The 14,985-nt window shown below is 41.3% G+C and overlaps 1 protein-coding gene across 3 annotated transcripts in view; it reads right to left on the bottom strand.

Annotated features, from left to right (window-relative positions):
- tmem178b (transmembrane protein 178B) overlaps window positions 1-14,985 on the bottom strand; it is a 716,562-nt gene that overhangs the window by 24,198 nt on the left and 677,379 nt on the right. The gene's annotated exons all lie outside the window — the stretch shown is intronic.

The following is a 14,985-nucleotide window of genomic DNA, read 5'->3' as shown; positions in this document are numbered from 1 at the left end:
CTCGCTTCATATTCTTTTGCTGCCTTCTCAATTGTGTAATGCGTTTTTTGAACAGGTTTCATTCATCGAAGTGATCACTACCCAAATCGGTACTCATGAATCCAAGATGTTTAACAGGCATTCCCGGTATTAAGTTGTGGATTTGCCTGAGAATATTTAGCTGCAGCGTGTCTATGAATGTAATTTAAACTTAAGCTTTACACCTTGCTTTCCTATTGATATGTGTACAAAGGCTTGTTCACTTTCAGAGGGTTTCCGCAGTAGTTTCTGCACTTATGAATATGCTAAGCACAGTCCTTCACCCGCGAATCTTTACCTTATATGGGCAGGCACTCAATTACGTGGGAGGCGTGATGATGCGGGACGCAACTGCGCCTCACATGGCGACCAAGCGGCAGGCTATGACCATATATATGGATGAAAGTAGGTCCCAGTTATGACCGTTACGGGTAGAATTTTGAAATGAAACCTGCCTAACTTTTGTAAGTAAACTGTAAGGAATGGGCCTGCCAAATTTCAGCCTTCTACCTACACGGGAAGTTGGAGAATTAGTGATGAGTCAGTCAGTCAGTCAGTCAGTCAGTGAGGGCTTTGCCTTTTATTAGTATAGATTAATCATTTTTATATGAATAGTTTTGGGTTGTGGAATGAATCATCTGAGTTTCCATTATTTCTTATGGGGAAATTCGCTTTGATATACAAGTGGTTTGGATTGCAAGCACACTTCTGGAACAAATTATGCTCGCAAACCAAGGTTCCACTTGTATTCTTTTTTTCCCTGTCTGCTGTCTGTGAGGAGTTTGTGCCGTTATGCCACTACAGTTTGTGTGTGGTCATGTAACTGCATGGCTATGTCTGATTTGTGAAACGGAGCCATGTGATTATTGTTGCTATGTCTGATTGGTGAAACAGAATCTTGTGATTATTGTTGCTATGTTTGATTGGTGAAATGGAGTTTTCTGATTATTATTTCTACCTCTGATTGGTGAAAAAGTCATGCAGTAGATCCACTGGTGGCTCCTCTCTGGCAAGAATATAGCATATCTAATGGAAAAAAAAGTAATGATTCAAGTGTTGCACAATGTAGTGGAGTAAGAGTAGCGTTTCTTCTTCACAAATGTACTCAAGTAAAAGTAAAAAGTATAGTGCAGTAAAACTACTCTTAGAAGTACAATTTTTTTAAACAGTTACTCAAGTAAATGTAACAGAACAAATGTAACGCGTTACTACCCACCTCTGCATAGTAGATATAGAAAACAAAGTGTGGCTCTATAGAATTGAAATAGTAGTACAATACAAAATAAAGTGAGGACCGTATAGAATTGATACAGTAGCATGATATATAATAAAGTATGGATTTTATACCCTAGGTACTGTTAAAGGTGAAGTAAAAGAGAATTGTATTTGCTCTACCATTACTTTACTCAGGTCAGCAGTTGAGGAGGACCCTCCAATAGAACCGATACAGTGGCCCGATAGACAATACAGTATATCCCATGTGCTGTTAAAGTTCAGAGTAAAAGAGAATTAGAAAGGATACAATGCCTCTGCATGAAAAAGAATCTCCACTGATAAAAGAATACACTATGTTAGGAAGAGAGGTGTCCTCAAATGCTTTTTCACTAGAAAATAAGATTCCACACTACCGATGATCACCCACAACTCAGAAGATATAAGGCAAAAGTACTAACCACTGCTATTTAACTATTCATAGTCACCTTAATTATAGTTGTGGAAGAATAATTTTAGTATAGCATATCATTCATCTTAAAGAAATAGCATAAAGAGTTAATAAATGTCAGAAACCTTTGCAGGCATATCGGGAAACCAGATAAAGGTCAAGTGAACAACAAAATGTACTGAAAGATGACTAAGAGATGACTAAGAAATCAGCAGTTGCTATATGCACAGAAATTTCAAGGGTGGTGGCTCAACTCAAAGGTATAAGAATAACCAGAATATAATATAAAAATGACTTTTATTTTATATAAGTCATTTGTGTGTAAACCAATGAACCAACCAGAGTGAAATGTATGCATTGATTCACACTGTATATAAATTCAATAGTTTATACAAAGAACCTCTTTGATTTTTTGTTTCTTTCTTTGTTTCTCTTCTGACCATGCTGTAACAGACTGCTTTTGAAGAATGCTCCCTCTTTAAAAGATACAATGAACAGCTTTTCCCCTGCCTGATTACTGATTTGTCCTGATAGAGGATGATTCTTTATTTAATAAGATGTTAAATTTCAACCACAGAGTTCTTCTCCTTTATATTATTTTTGTGCTGCTATATACAACTCTTCTAAAATACAATTCTAGAATTTAAAGCAAGACGATACTAGGATGTTACTTTTTCATTGTTTACCTTATCTTTAGTTGGTGGTTTTTTTGGGCTATCATTCATGTTTCATCTTATATTGTCCATCCATCTATCCATTATCCAACCCGCTATCCAAACTACAGGGTCACGGGGGTCTGCTGCAGCCAATCCCAGCCAACACAGGGCGCAAGGCAGGAAACAAACCCTGGGCAGGACGCCAGCCCACAGCAGCATTTTATATTGTTTTCATGCAAATTCGTTAATATTGCTATTTGTTATATACAAAAGTTTAAAGTCTTTAAGCTGGTTTGTAATAACATTTGCAATGGCAGTTATGGTGCCGTTGGTTAATCAGGTGTATCAAAAGTGTCATGTAACTACGTACTTTTCTATATATAATATTCATTGCTTTTTTTACCAAGGATGAATAATATTGGCAGGCAATGTGTTGTGGTGGGAAGGGCTTTGGACTTCAAACCCTGAGGTTGTGGGTTCAGATCCTGCTACTGAAACTGTGTGTCCATGAGCATGTCACTTCATCCAGCCAGTGCTCCAATTGGAATAACAAATATTAAATGTTGTAAGTTGCCTTGGATAAAGGCAAGTCAAATAATAAGTATTAATAATAATATGATTAGGTCACTGGTGCTGTTTACTCTTGGATTTGTCATGCTCAAGGAGGAAAACAGTGTATGTAGTTCCCCTTTAAAGTCCATTAATATGAATGTATATGCAAAGTAGTGCTTGAATGGATATGCACTCACTAGCCTCTTTATTAGGTACACCTATTTCAACTGCTTGTTAACGAAAATATCTATTCAAGCAATCAACTGAATGCACGTATGCATGTAGACATTGTCAGGATGACCTACTGAAGTTCAAACAGAGCATCAGAATGGGGAATATAGATGATTAATGTGACTTTGAATGCGGATGGTTGTTGGTGCCAGATCTACTGGGATTTTCAGGCAAAACCATCTCTAGGGTTTAAAGTGAATAGTCAGAAAATGAGAAAATATCCAATAAGTGGCAGTTCTCTGGGCAAAAATGCCTTGTTGATGCCAGAAGTCAAAGGGGAATGTCAAGACTGGTTTTAGCTGATAGAAAGGCAACAGTAACTCAAATAACCACTTGTTACAACTGAGGCATGCAGAAGAGCATCTCACGTTGAACCTTGAAGCAGATGGGCTACAGCAGCAGGAGACCACACCGGGTGTCACAACTGTCACCTAAGATCAGGCAACTGAGGCTACAATTTGCCTGGGCTCACCAAAACTGAACAACAGAAGACTGGAAAAATGTTGCCTGGTCTGATGAGTCTCAATTTCTGCTATGAAATTGAGAGAAAATATGGTGTCAACAGCAAGAAGGCATAAATCTATCCTGCCTTGAATCATCGGTTCAGGATGGTGGCAGTGATGTAATGTTGTGGGGGATATTTTCCTGGCACGCTTACAACCAACTGAGCATCATTTAAATGCTACATTCTACCAGAGTATTGTTGGTGACTATGTCAATCCCTTTATCCCTCTTCTGATGGCTACTTCTCATCATGTCACAAAGCTCAAATAATCTCAAATTGGTTTCTTGAACATGACACTGAGTTCACTGTACTCAAATGGCCTCCACAGTCACCAGATCTCAATGCAATAGAGCACCTTTGGGTTGTAGTGGAATGGGAGATTCACATCATGGATGTACAGCCAACAAATCTGCAGCAACAGCATGATGCCATCATGTCAATACAGACCAAAATCCCTGATGAATGTTTCCAGCACCTTGTTGAATCTGTGCCATGAAGAATTATGTCAGTTCTGAATTCACGATATGATCGCGTCTCCTTTGCCCTGTCTAGGACAACACTCTGTCTTTAGTCATCTGACCACTCTATTGGTTAGTGATGCTATTTGCGTGGTCTGTCAATCATTTTTGCTCCTTTCTTCATTTGGATAAACTATGTTCTCAGTGCAATACAGAGCATATAAGTTAGCAACATATTAATAGATATCAACAAAAAAACCACGTGTAGTGTAATTTTCTTTTTCTATAACATCACCAATTTTCAATCAAATCCGCCAAGGCATTTTTGAGATTTTGGGGGATTTCATCTTTCTATTGTGGTGGGGTTGTCTCTGATACCTATTACTCACCATCATGCCAAATTTCAGCTTTTAAACTAAATGGGAAACAGTGTTTTGATGAGTAAATAAGTGAGTGAGTGTGTTACATTTGAATTATATACATACATATATAAATATATGGACCAGTCAATGCTATCAACTCCTTCATCCTCCAGGAACTGCCTGCATACACTTGCCACAAGAGGCCGGGCATTGTTGTGCACCAGGAGGAACCCAGGACCCACTGCACCAGCATAGCGTCTGACAATAGGTCAAAGAATTTCATCCCGATACCTAATGGCAGTCAAGGTGCCGTTGTGTAGACTGTAGAGGTCTGTACGTTCCTCCATGGATATGCCTCCCCAGACCATCACTGACCTACCACCATACCAGTCATGCTGAATGATGTGACAGGCAGCATAACATTCTCCATTGCTTCTCCAGACCCTTTCACATTTCTCACATGTGCTCAGGGTGAACCTGCTCTTATCTGTGAAAAGCACAGGGTGCCAGTGGTGGAAATGGCAATTCTGGTATTCTATGGCAAATGCCAAATCACACTCCACAGTGCCAGGCAGTGAGCACTAGGCCCACTAGAGGACGTTGGGCCCTCAGGCCACCCTCATGAAGTCTGTTTCTGATTGTTTGGTCAGAGACATTCACACCAGTGGGTCTGCTGGAAGTAATTTTGTAGGGCTCTGGCAGTGCTCATTCTGTTCCTCCATGCCCAAAGGAGCAGATACCAGTCCTGCTGATGGGTTAAGGACTGTCTACGGCCCTGTCCAGCTCTCCTAGAGTAACTGTCTGTTTCCTGGATTTCTCTTCAATGCCCTTGAGACTGTGCTGGGAGATAAAGCAGACCTTCTGGCCATGTGCAATCCTGGAGAAGTTGGACTAGCTGTGTAACCTCTGTAGGGTCCAGGTATCACCTCATGCTACCAGTAGTGACACTGTCTGTAGCCAAATGCAAAACTAGTGAAAAACAGTCAGAAAAGATGAGGAGGGAAAAATGTCAGTGGCCTCCACCTGTTAAACCATTCTGTTTTGGGGGTTGTCTCATTGTTGCCCCTCTAGTGCACTCTGTTATTAATTTCATTAACACTAAAGCAGCTGAAACTGACTAACAACCCCCTCTGCTACTTAACTGACCAGATCAATAGCCCAGACGTTTCATGGACTTGATTCTATACTCTGATTAAAAAGTGTTCCTTTAAATTTTTTTAGCAGTATATATATATATATATATATATATATATATATATATATATATATATATTATAACAAAGCACGGTACAAGCGTCTGTGGTTCAAATGGATTAGCGCACTTTTTTATGGCAGTTTCTAATAAGGACTTGCTCTTTCAGGCATCAGTGTTAGACTGAAAGGTGGACAACTGTGAAAATGTTCCCCTTTTATAGGATATATTTAGACAGGCTTTTTTGATGGCTTCTGCAGTAACTTAACGGTCACCCAAACACCATTATAAATTTTCCCTTTCAGATGTTACTGCATTTGTAATTGTATTTATACAGGTATATTAGCAAAATACCCGCGCTTCGCAGCGGCGAAGTACTGCCTTAAAATTTTTTTTAAGAAGAAAAATAAACCTTTTTAAACTGGGGGAAAATATACCAGTAATTATTTGTTTTAGGATCTCTTTGTATACCACGTTGTCAGTTCGGCCCTCTGGTTTTAATATGACCAAGCTGTGCGCTGAGCTTGAGCATGCAACGTACAGTTGGCCATGTGAAAAGCAATCTTGCCTCAAATCAATGCCAGCCTTTTGTAGGGTCTGTCCTTGAGACTTATTAATTGTCATTGCGAAGCAGAGCCTTACTGGAAATTGGAAGCGTTTGAATTGAAATGGGAGATCAGAGGGTATAACGGGGATGCGAGGAATAAAAACTCTCTCCCCTGAGCCACTGCCAGTAAAAATAGTTGCCTCAATTAGGTTCTTTTGCAGACACGTGACCTGAAGTCTCGTGCCGTTATAAAGTTTCCTGGCTGTAAGTTTCTCAGTAACATTATTGGTGCCCCAACCTTCAAAATTAGATTATGCTCAGGAGTGCCAACGGTGCCTCACACGGCGACCGAGCTGCAGGCTATGGACGTATATATGTACGTAAGTACGATTCAGTTAGCGTTGGGAACCCGCATACCAAATTTCTTGAAGATGGGCCCATAAGTAACAAAGACCGTTGGTAAGTTCAATATGGCGGCAGACAGTGGCGTCATACCACCGAAATAAGTACGTACATTGGTTTTGGTTAACGCAGGGAAGCCGTCTACCAAATTTCGTGAAGATGGGGCCATAAATAAGAAAGTTTAACATGGCGGATGTTATCGACCGTTATGACTGTTACGCGTAGAATTTTGAAATGAAACTTGCTTAACTTTCGTAAGTAAGCTGTAAGGAATGAGCCTGCCAGCCTTCTACCTACATGGGAAGTTGGAGAATTAGTGATGAGTGAGTCAGTTAGGGCTTTGCCTTTTATTAATATACTAGCAAAATACCCGCGCTTCACAGCGGAGAAGTAGTGTGTTAAAGAAGTTATGAAAAAGAAAAGGAAACATTTTAAAAATAATGTAACATGATTGTCAATGTAATTGTTTTGTGACTGTTATGAGTGTTGCTGTCATCAAGGATTTAATTATCATTATTTCTTTCAATCAGGTTCGTATTTGGAGGTAAACCGATTTGGTTGTGAACCGAAGCAATTTCCCCCCCATAGGGCTGTATGTAAATACAATTAATCCGTTCCAGACCATATGAACTGTATGTAAATATATATTTTTGAAGTTTTTAAGCACAAATATAATTCTACCATAGAATGCACAGCGTAAATATAAACTAAATGTAAAAACATTGAATAACACTGAGAAAACCTTGAACAACAGAGAAAACTAACTCTGCAATAGTTTGAGCTATAGCGCTACCAACCGCTGGCTAAAAGCACATTTTAATGAGTTTTAAGCACAGGGGAAAAATGAACACTTGAAAAAATCCGTAATTTAATAAACCACCAAGAAAAATAACATTGCAACAATGCACGCTACGAACAGATCGCTGGAAACAGAAGTGAAAACAAAATCAAGACCAGTGCATTCTTTAACCGCCTTCCTACCTTAATGCGTTCAGCTCTCTCTCGTGCTACCTGTGTGTCTGCGTCTCACTCACTCACTGACTGACTGACTCACTCATCACTAATTCTCCAACTTCCCGTGTAGATAGAAGGCTGAAATTTGGCAGGCTCATTCCTTATAGCTTACTTACAAAAGTTGGGCAGGTTTCATTTCGAAATTCTACGCGTAATGATCATAACTGGAACCTATTTTTTCGTCCATATACTGTAATAGACTGCAGTTCGATTGCTGTGGGAGGCGGAGTTGTGTCTTGCATCATCACGCCTCCCACGTAATTGAGTGCCTGCCCATATAAGGTAAATATTCGTGGGTGAAGGACTGTGCTTAGCATATTCATAAGTAAAAATATCTGAATCACAAACTGATGTTAATTATATTTTGTCCATGAATACTTATTAAATAATTCCAAATAGTCTGTCCGCTTCCTTTCATAGCTTTTCCGATGGTTGTGCTGCTTCCAGGCATGTATTTTCGTATTAAACCATTTAACCAATCACATTTCAGCCATCATTTGTTGCCAGGCAGAAAGAACTTTGCAATCCGTTGTGCATGCACTTTAACACAGAATAAATGTTGATTAACCTGTTGCTTCAACCAATCAGATTTTGAGTTGGTGTCAGTAAGGCCCTCTAGCAGGCATACGGCGACGTCACCGTATTCAGACCCATTGATTGGATATAAGCCGCAGGTTCGATTTTCAGCATTAGCTTCGATGGCGATAGAAAGGGACTTTTTGATGGAACTGAGGTTCACGGATAATCCGTACGACAGAGTAATTGAACTGTTTTTGAGGAAAGAGAGGAGGGTGGATTTTGTTTACAAATAATCCGAATTTTTGTGTGAGCAAAATGTTGCGATTTTCCAAAATAATATTGCAAGTTTATAAGTTATTATTGATGTTTTTTATGTGTGTCGTGGCAGTGGCTGCAGTAGAAATGAACTTGTTCACTCCTGTTTTGTCTATTCAATAAAGGCATGTATTGTGGCTACAGGAGTTATCTATCTGCGATGCAGCGGCTCTTTATACTGTATTTCTGCATATTAAGATGGTTTTTATAACCATAAATTAGTTTTTGAGGGACGGGTTGATTCAGACAGAGCAGTACTGAAGGCCTAGGTATGAGATGCACGGTCCGCCAATGGACCAGATAATACGTAAATTTAATGAACATTACAACCCGAAAATAAACAAAACTGTAGAGAGGCCCATGATTAAATGAACAGTAAAAAAGTAAGAGCGAAGCAACGGTGACTTATTGAGGCAGGCAGGCCAGAGCACAATAGCACGGGGCTCGATGTAGTGCGCGTTAAGCAGATCTAAAATGCGCGCTCATCTTTTCAATTTCTATTTGTATATAAGTAGGTTCTATTTAGTCGACAGAAATATCTTTGGTAGGAATGTAAGTTGAATTTAGTCTTTACATTTCTATGGTGAAGAAAAATGTATGCAATGATGACTAAATTTAACTTACATTCCTACCAAAGATATTTCTGTCGACTAAATAAAAATTACTTATATTTAAAATTTAAATAGAACTTGAATAGATACGATAGTTCATAATGCCCACGCAGCACTACGTGCACGTAAGAGTGGAAGTCATCCGTTTTAACAAGCTGCGTATTGCACTGATACGAAATAGCCTGCCCATTTAATTATTTAGGAATGGATAGATAAATTAAGAATTAGTACAAATAATGTTTTTCTGTTTTCTTCCTTGATGGATTCTGGCACGCCCAGCAACAGCTGCTCGCACCCCAAAGAGTGTATATATATATATATATATATATGTATGTATATGTATATATATAATATGTATATATGTATATATATGAGTGTGTACATGTATGTGTGAATATATGTAGATATGTATGTATATGTATATGTGTATATATATGTTTATTTGTATATGTATATATATGTTTATGTGTATGTATATATATGTGTGTGTGTGTGTGTGTGTGTGTGTGTGTGTGTGTGTGTGTATATATATATATATATATATATATATATATATATATATATATTGTCAGGAATGCCAGGAAACACCTGGAGCTCATCCGGGATGATATAAAAGGGGCTGTCTCCCTTCATTCGGGGCTGGAGTCGGGTGGAAGCAGGACAAGGCAGGAGAGAGAGTGGAGGCGGCCCGAAGAGGAAGGCATTGTGTGGCCAGGACTGTGTTTGGGGTTTGTGTGCACTGTATTACTGTAAATATTGTTGTAAATAAACGTATGGTGGTGAAAAACAACATGTCCGCCTGTCTGTGTTCGGGCCGCGTCCACATCTGGCGTAGCTGGCAGGATGCTCCGTCTGGTTCAAGACCTGATATCAAAAATCTTGTTGTGGACGGCCCGGCGCAGCAGGGGATCCCACCCACGTGCCGTGGGAGAGCTGTTTTCCCCAACGATGGATCGGCGGTGTGTGGAGCCGGACTGCAGCAGGTTCCTGTGGGTTCACCGTTGCTAGATGCGCCCGGGACAGCATCGCGTCTATGGAGGCCACACCAAGGACGTTTCCTTGGTTGGACGGGACCCGGGAGGTGAGTTCCCTGCCAGTAGGCAGCTGGCCGGCGTGTCAGTGGCAGACGCATGCTGGTCGGCGGGGCTTTGATGGCACAGTGTCGCCTGAGGGAGCTGGTAAAAAGGAGCCGGTGCAGTTACAGCAATAGCAAGGCTGCTGGCAAGCATGTCTCCACCGCAGGAGGGGAGTCAAAATGGCCACGGACCAGAAGTCCCTCCCCCTGACAGGCACACGATTGGATGGTGTGTCTTGCGTGCCTGCCGATGACTGGAGAGAGGTGGGATGAAGAAATGTCCATCACGTGCCGGGGGGAGACCCGATTGGGCCGGATGAAGAGGCCCACAGGAAGTTGCCGGCGTTTGGGGCTGACGGGTAGGCTCAGCGTCGGTTAACTTCCTGTCTTTGCTGGCTGCTCTGTCAGAGCTGGAGGCATGCCTTCAGCCCGCGGAGCAGCGTGTGTCGCAAGTGCTACGTGCTCTCCGGGCAGAGTTGTGGGTACTGGAGATGAAGGCGGTCGAGTCTTTCAAAGAGCTGCTGAAGGTGATCAGACAGCGCGATGCTGGATTCTTCAGCCAGAGGTGTACGACGGGGAAGGCGAGTTCAGCCGTCCCCGTACAGCATGAAGGAGGGTCTGCTGAAAACGGCTGTGAATCTAACGATCAGTTTCAAGTAAGCAGTCCTCCGACAGTGGATGCGGCGCAGGGGGCTGCGCGTGTGGTGAGGGGAGAGACAGCGAGGGGGCTGGCAGGACACGGGCTGTTGAGTGCCCCAGGTCCTAGCGCCCTCCACCCCAAGTCAGCAGCAGTCTTGCGCTGCTCTACAGGGACGCAGATGGGAAGGAGGCTTTTTCTTTTCAATAAGGAGACTCAGACCATCAGGGCATCCCAGAGCGACAGGAGGAATTGGAGGCTTTGCCGGTTCCTCCGATAGGATGGGACGTGGTGCTGGGTGCAGAGGGAATCCTTGAGGTAAGCGGAGAGGAAAGGAGTGCAGGCGGTTCCGTCAATTCCAACAACAGGAGGGACACGGAACCAGCGGAGGGGGTGCCGAACAGGCAAGTGCCAGGGTTGCCTAGATTAGATTTTTAGAAATGTTGGCCAACTGAAAGGTATGAAAATGAAAAGTATGAGCATGTACAGCACTCAATATTTAGTTGGGGCTCCTTTGGCCTGGATTACTGCAGCAATGCGTAGTGGGATGGAGTCGATCAGTTTGTGGCACTGCTCAGGTGTTATGAGAGCCCATGTTGCTCTGGTAGTGGCCTTCAGCTCTTCTGAAATGTTGGGTCTGGCATATTGCATCTTCCTCTTCACAATACCCCATAGATTTTCTATGGGGTTAAGGTCAGGCGAGTTTGCTGGCCAATCAAGAACAGGGATTCCATGGTCCTTAAACCAGGTACTGGTAGTTTTGGCACTTTGTGCAGGTGCCAGGTCCTGTTGGAAAATGAAATCTGCATCTCCATAAAGTTCGTCAACAGCAGGAAGCATTAAGTGCTCTAAAACTTCCTGGTAGATGGCTGTGTTGACCTTGGACCTAAGAAAACACAATGGACCAACACCAGCAGATGACATAGCACCCCAAACCATTACTGACTGTGGAAACTTTACAATGGACCTCAAGCAACGTGGATTCTGTGCCTCTCCTCTCTTCCTCAAGACTCTGGGACCTTGATTTCCAAAGGAAATGGAAAATTTACTTTCATCAGAGAACATAACTTTGGACCACTCAGCAGCAGTCCAGTCGAAACACTTCTGACGCTGTCTCTTGTTCAAGAGTGGCTTGACACAAGGAATGCGACAGCTGAAACCCATGTCTTGCATACGTCTGTGCGTGGTGGTTCTTAAAGCACTGACTCCAGCTGCAGTCTAATTTTTGTGAATCTCCCCCACAGTTTTAAATGGGTTTTGTTTCACAATCCTCTCCAGGGTGCGGTTATCACTATTGCTTGTACACTTTTTTCTACCACATCTTGTCCTTCCCTTTGCCTCTCTATTAATGTGCTTGGACACAGAGCTCTGTGAACCGCCAGCCTCTTTAGCAATGACCTTTTGTGTCTTGCCCTCCTTGTGCAATGTGTCAATGGTCGTCTTTTGGACAACTGTCAAGTCAGCAGTCTTCCCCATGATTGTGTAGCCTACAGAACTAGACCGAGAGACCATCTAAAGGCTTTTGCAGGTGTTTTGAGTTAATTAGCTGATTAGATTGTGGCACCAGGTGTCTTTGTGAGCGCTGAAGTCAAAAACAATGGAAGAATTTAAACCCAATTAAATTAAAAATAATTTCTTTATTCTTAATTCTTGGTGAGTAGAGAAAATGTGAGACTGCCTCTTTCCAACTCAGTCAACTGATTTGGATTTATCTAAAGTAAACCTGTTCTCTTTTTTATATCCTAGAAAAGAAAAAAAACCCTAGCAGTTCATTCTGAGGTTATACATAGCTTAGGTTAAATCTTAATTTATGATATACTGGAATGTTCTTAAAACCTGAAACAAACAGCCATTTGCATTCCTAAGGAATAAACCCTTCTAATTATACACACTTAGAATCAATTTAAACATTCTTATAGTCCATAAAGATCTTACATTCTTCACAGGGTCTTCTGATAGTATCAGAGGTCAGCCTTTCCTATAAATGATAAAAGTTAGTCCCTTAATGCTGTGCACACAGCCCAACTCCTTTTCTGCATAAATCAGGAACAAATCATATAGCTCTCTGCAGCATGATCAACTCAAAACACAGTCCTTGATATCTGTGAGTTAAATAGTAATGTTTTCTCTTCCTCATCTTCAATATTGAACTTTTTCACAATATTCTAATTTTCTGAGATACTGAATTTGGGACTTTCATTAGTTGTCAGTTAGAATCATCAAAATTAAAAGAAATAAACATTTGAAATAGATCAGTCTGTGTGTAATGAATGAATCTAATATACAAGTTTCACTTTTTGAATGGAATTACTGAAATAAATAAACTTTGTCATGATATTCTAATTATATGACCGGCAACTGTATATATATATATATATATATATATCTATATATATATATATCTATACTAATAAAAGGCAAAGCCCTCACTCACTCACTCACTCACTCATTCACTCACTCATCACTAATTCTCCAACTTCCCATGTAGGTAGAAGGCTGAAATTTGGCAGGCTCATTCCTTACAGCTTACTTACAAAAGTTGGGCAGGTTTCATTTCGAAATTCTACGCCTAATGGTCATAACTGGAAGGTATTTTTCTCCATTAACTGTAATGGAGTTGAGCTGGAATGACGTGGGGGGGCTGAGTTTCGTGTGACATCATCACGCCTCTCCGTAATCACGTGAACTGACTGTCAGCAGTGCGTAGAAAACCAGGAAGACCTCCAAAAGCGCTTAAGAAAACATGCATTATATAATTGAGAAGGCAGCGAAACAATAAGAAGCGAGCGAGTGACATATACTACCATATTCATAACTGCTGCTACCTCGGAAAGAAAGCAAGGTGTAAACCTAAACTTTAAATTAAGTTCATAGACAGGCTACGCTGGCGTTTCACATGCCCACAGGTAATGCGGGATACAAGTTTAATGAGAGGACGCGGGATATAAGCGAGTTTTGATCACTTTATAACTAAGTTAAAATTGTAGGTGAAGGGGTGTGCTTATGCAAATTCGAGACTGTGTTTGTGGGGGATTGACAGTTAAGGCGGGTGGGGAGTCACGTCATCATCTCCCCTCCCATTCATCTAATTTCGGTCTGAGCTGAGCTCTGCAGCTAACGCCGTCTTCCGAAGCAACACGTCAGACTGCCACCAAATACTCACAGAAAAATCCACAAGTTAATACACACGCTGTCTCTATAGAGTTTCTCCACACTGAATCCTCCAGGCACTACTTACAAAAGGTCACATTGACAATCGTGTTACGTTATTTTTAAAATCTTTCCTTTTCTTAGCACAAGCACAGCTGAGAAGCTTGATGCATGTGCTCCATAACGTTAAAAATAATGCATTTAATCACACTTTGCATTACAAGCAAAGGGAGCTTTTATCAATGCATGATTTCCTGGTACATCGATTACATTGATCAGCGCATCCCGATTCATTTTACCCTCGCACCACCTTAGTTTGAGAAGAAGTATGAAAAAAATATGAGGTTAACACAGAAAAACAGATCACCAATTCAAGCTTTATGAATAATCGATTAAGCCATCAATAATTGTTTTGGTAAAGCCATCCTCCTTCCATTTTATAATTTTTCCGCCACTAGCCGTGATTAAATGAACGGTAAATAATGTAAGAGCAAAGTGAGGGTGACTTATTTAGGCAGGCATATATATGACAGCAACACTCATGACAATGTCAATCATGTTACGTTATTATTAAAATGTTTCCTTTTCTTTTCATTACTTCTTTAACACACTACTTCTCCGCTGCGAGGGGCGGGTATTTTGATATATATATATATATATGAATGACCTCCAAAGAGCTGAGACTTTTGATATCATGAGCGTGTCTGCAAAACTGTGGTCTCCTGCCCAGCAAAAGTCGAGCAGCCAGCGCATAGCTGTGCCGGCCTTTGAGGCGCTGACTGCGCTTCTGCCTTAAGTCAAAGTGAGCACTTTTTCATCCTCCCCCTGCGCTATAGCCCAGACAAGTGCAAACACGGGACCCCTTTTCTACACCACGGCAAAATAATATTAAGGCGATTCACACTTTCTTTTGCACGTATACGATTATGAGGTCCTCAGCTCGGATTATGAAGATACGCACAGGAGTGAAGGACTGACAGTGCCATCACAGCCGATTAATGGCAAGGACGTCTCACCAGTTTACACAAGACCCACCGCGACTGTCCTCAAAAGGCGATCATAACGTCAGCGAACACAT

The sequence above is a fragment of the Polypterus senegalus genome, chromosome 11 (genome assembly GCF_016835505.1).
Source record: "Polypterus senegalus isolate Bchr_013 chromosome 11, ASM1683550v1, whole genome shotgun sequence".
Classification (NCBI taxonomy): Eukaryota; Metazoa; Chordata; class Cladistia; order Polypteriformes; family Polypteridae; genus Polypterus; species Polypterus senegalus.
This window is presented reverse-complemented; position numbering and strand designations above follow the sequence as displayed.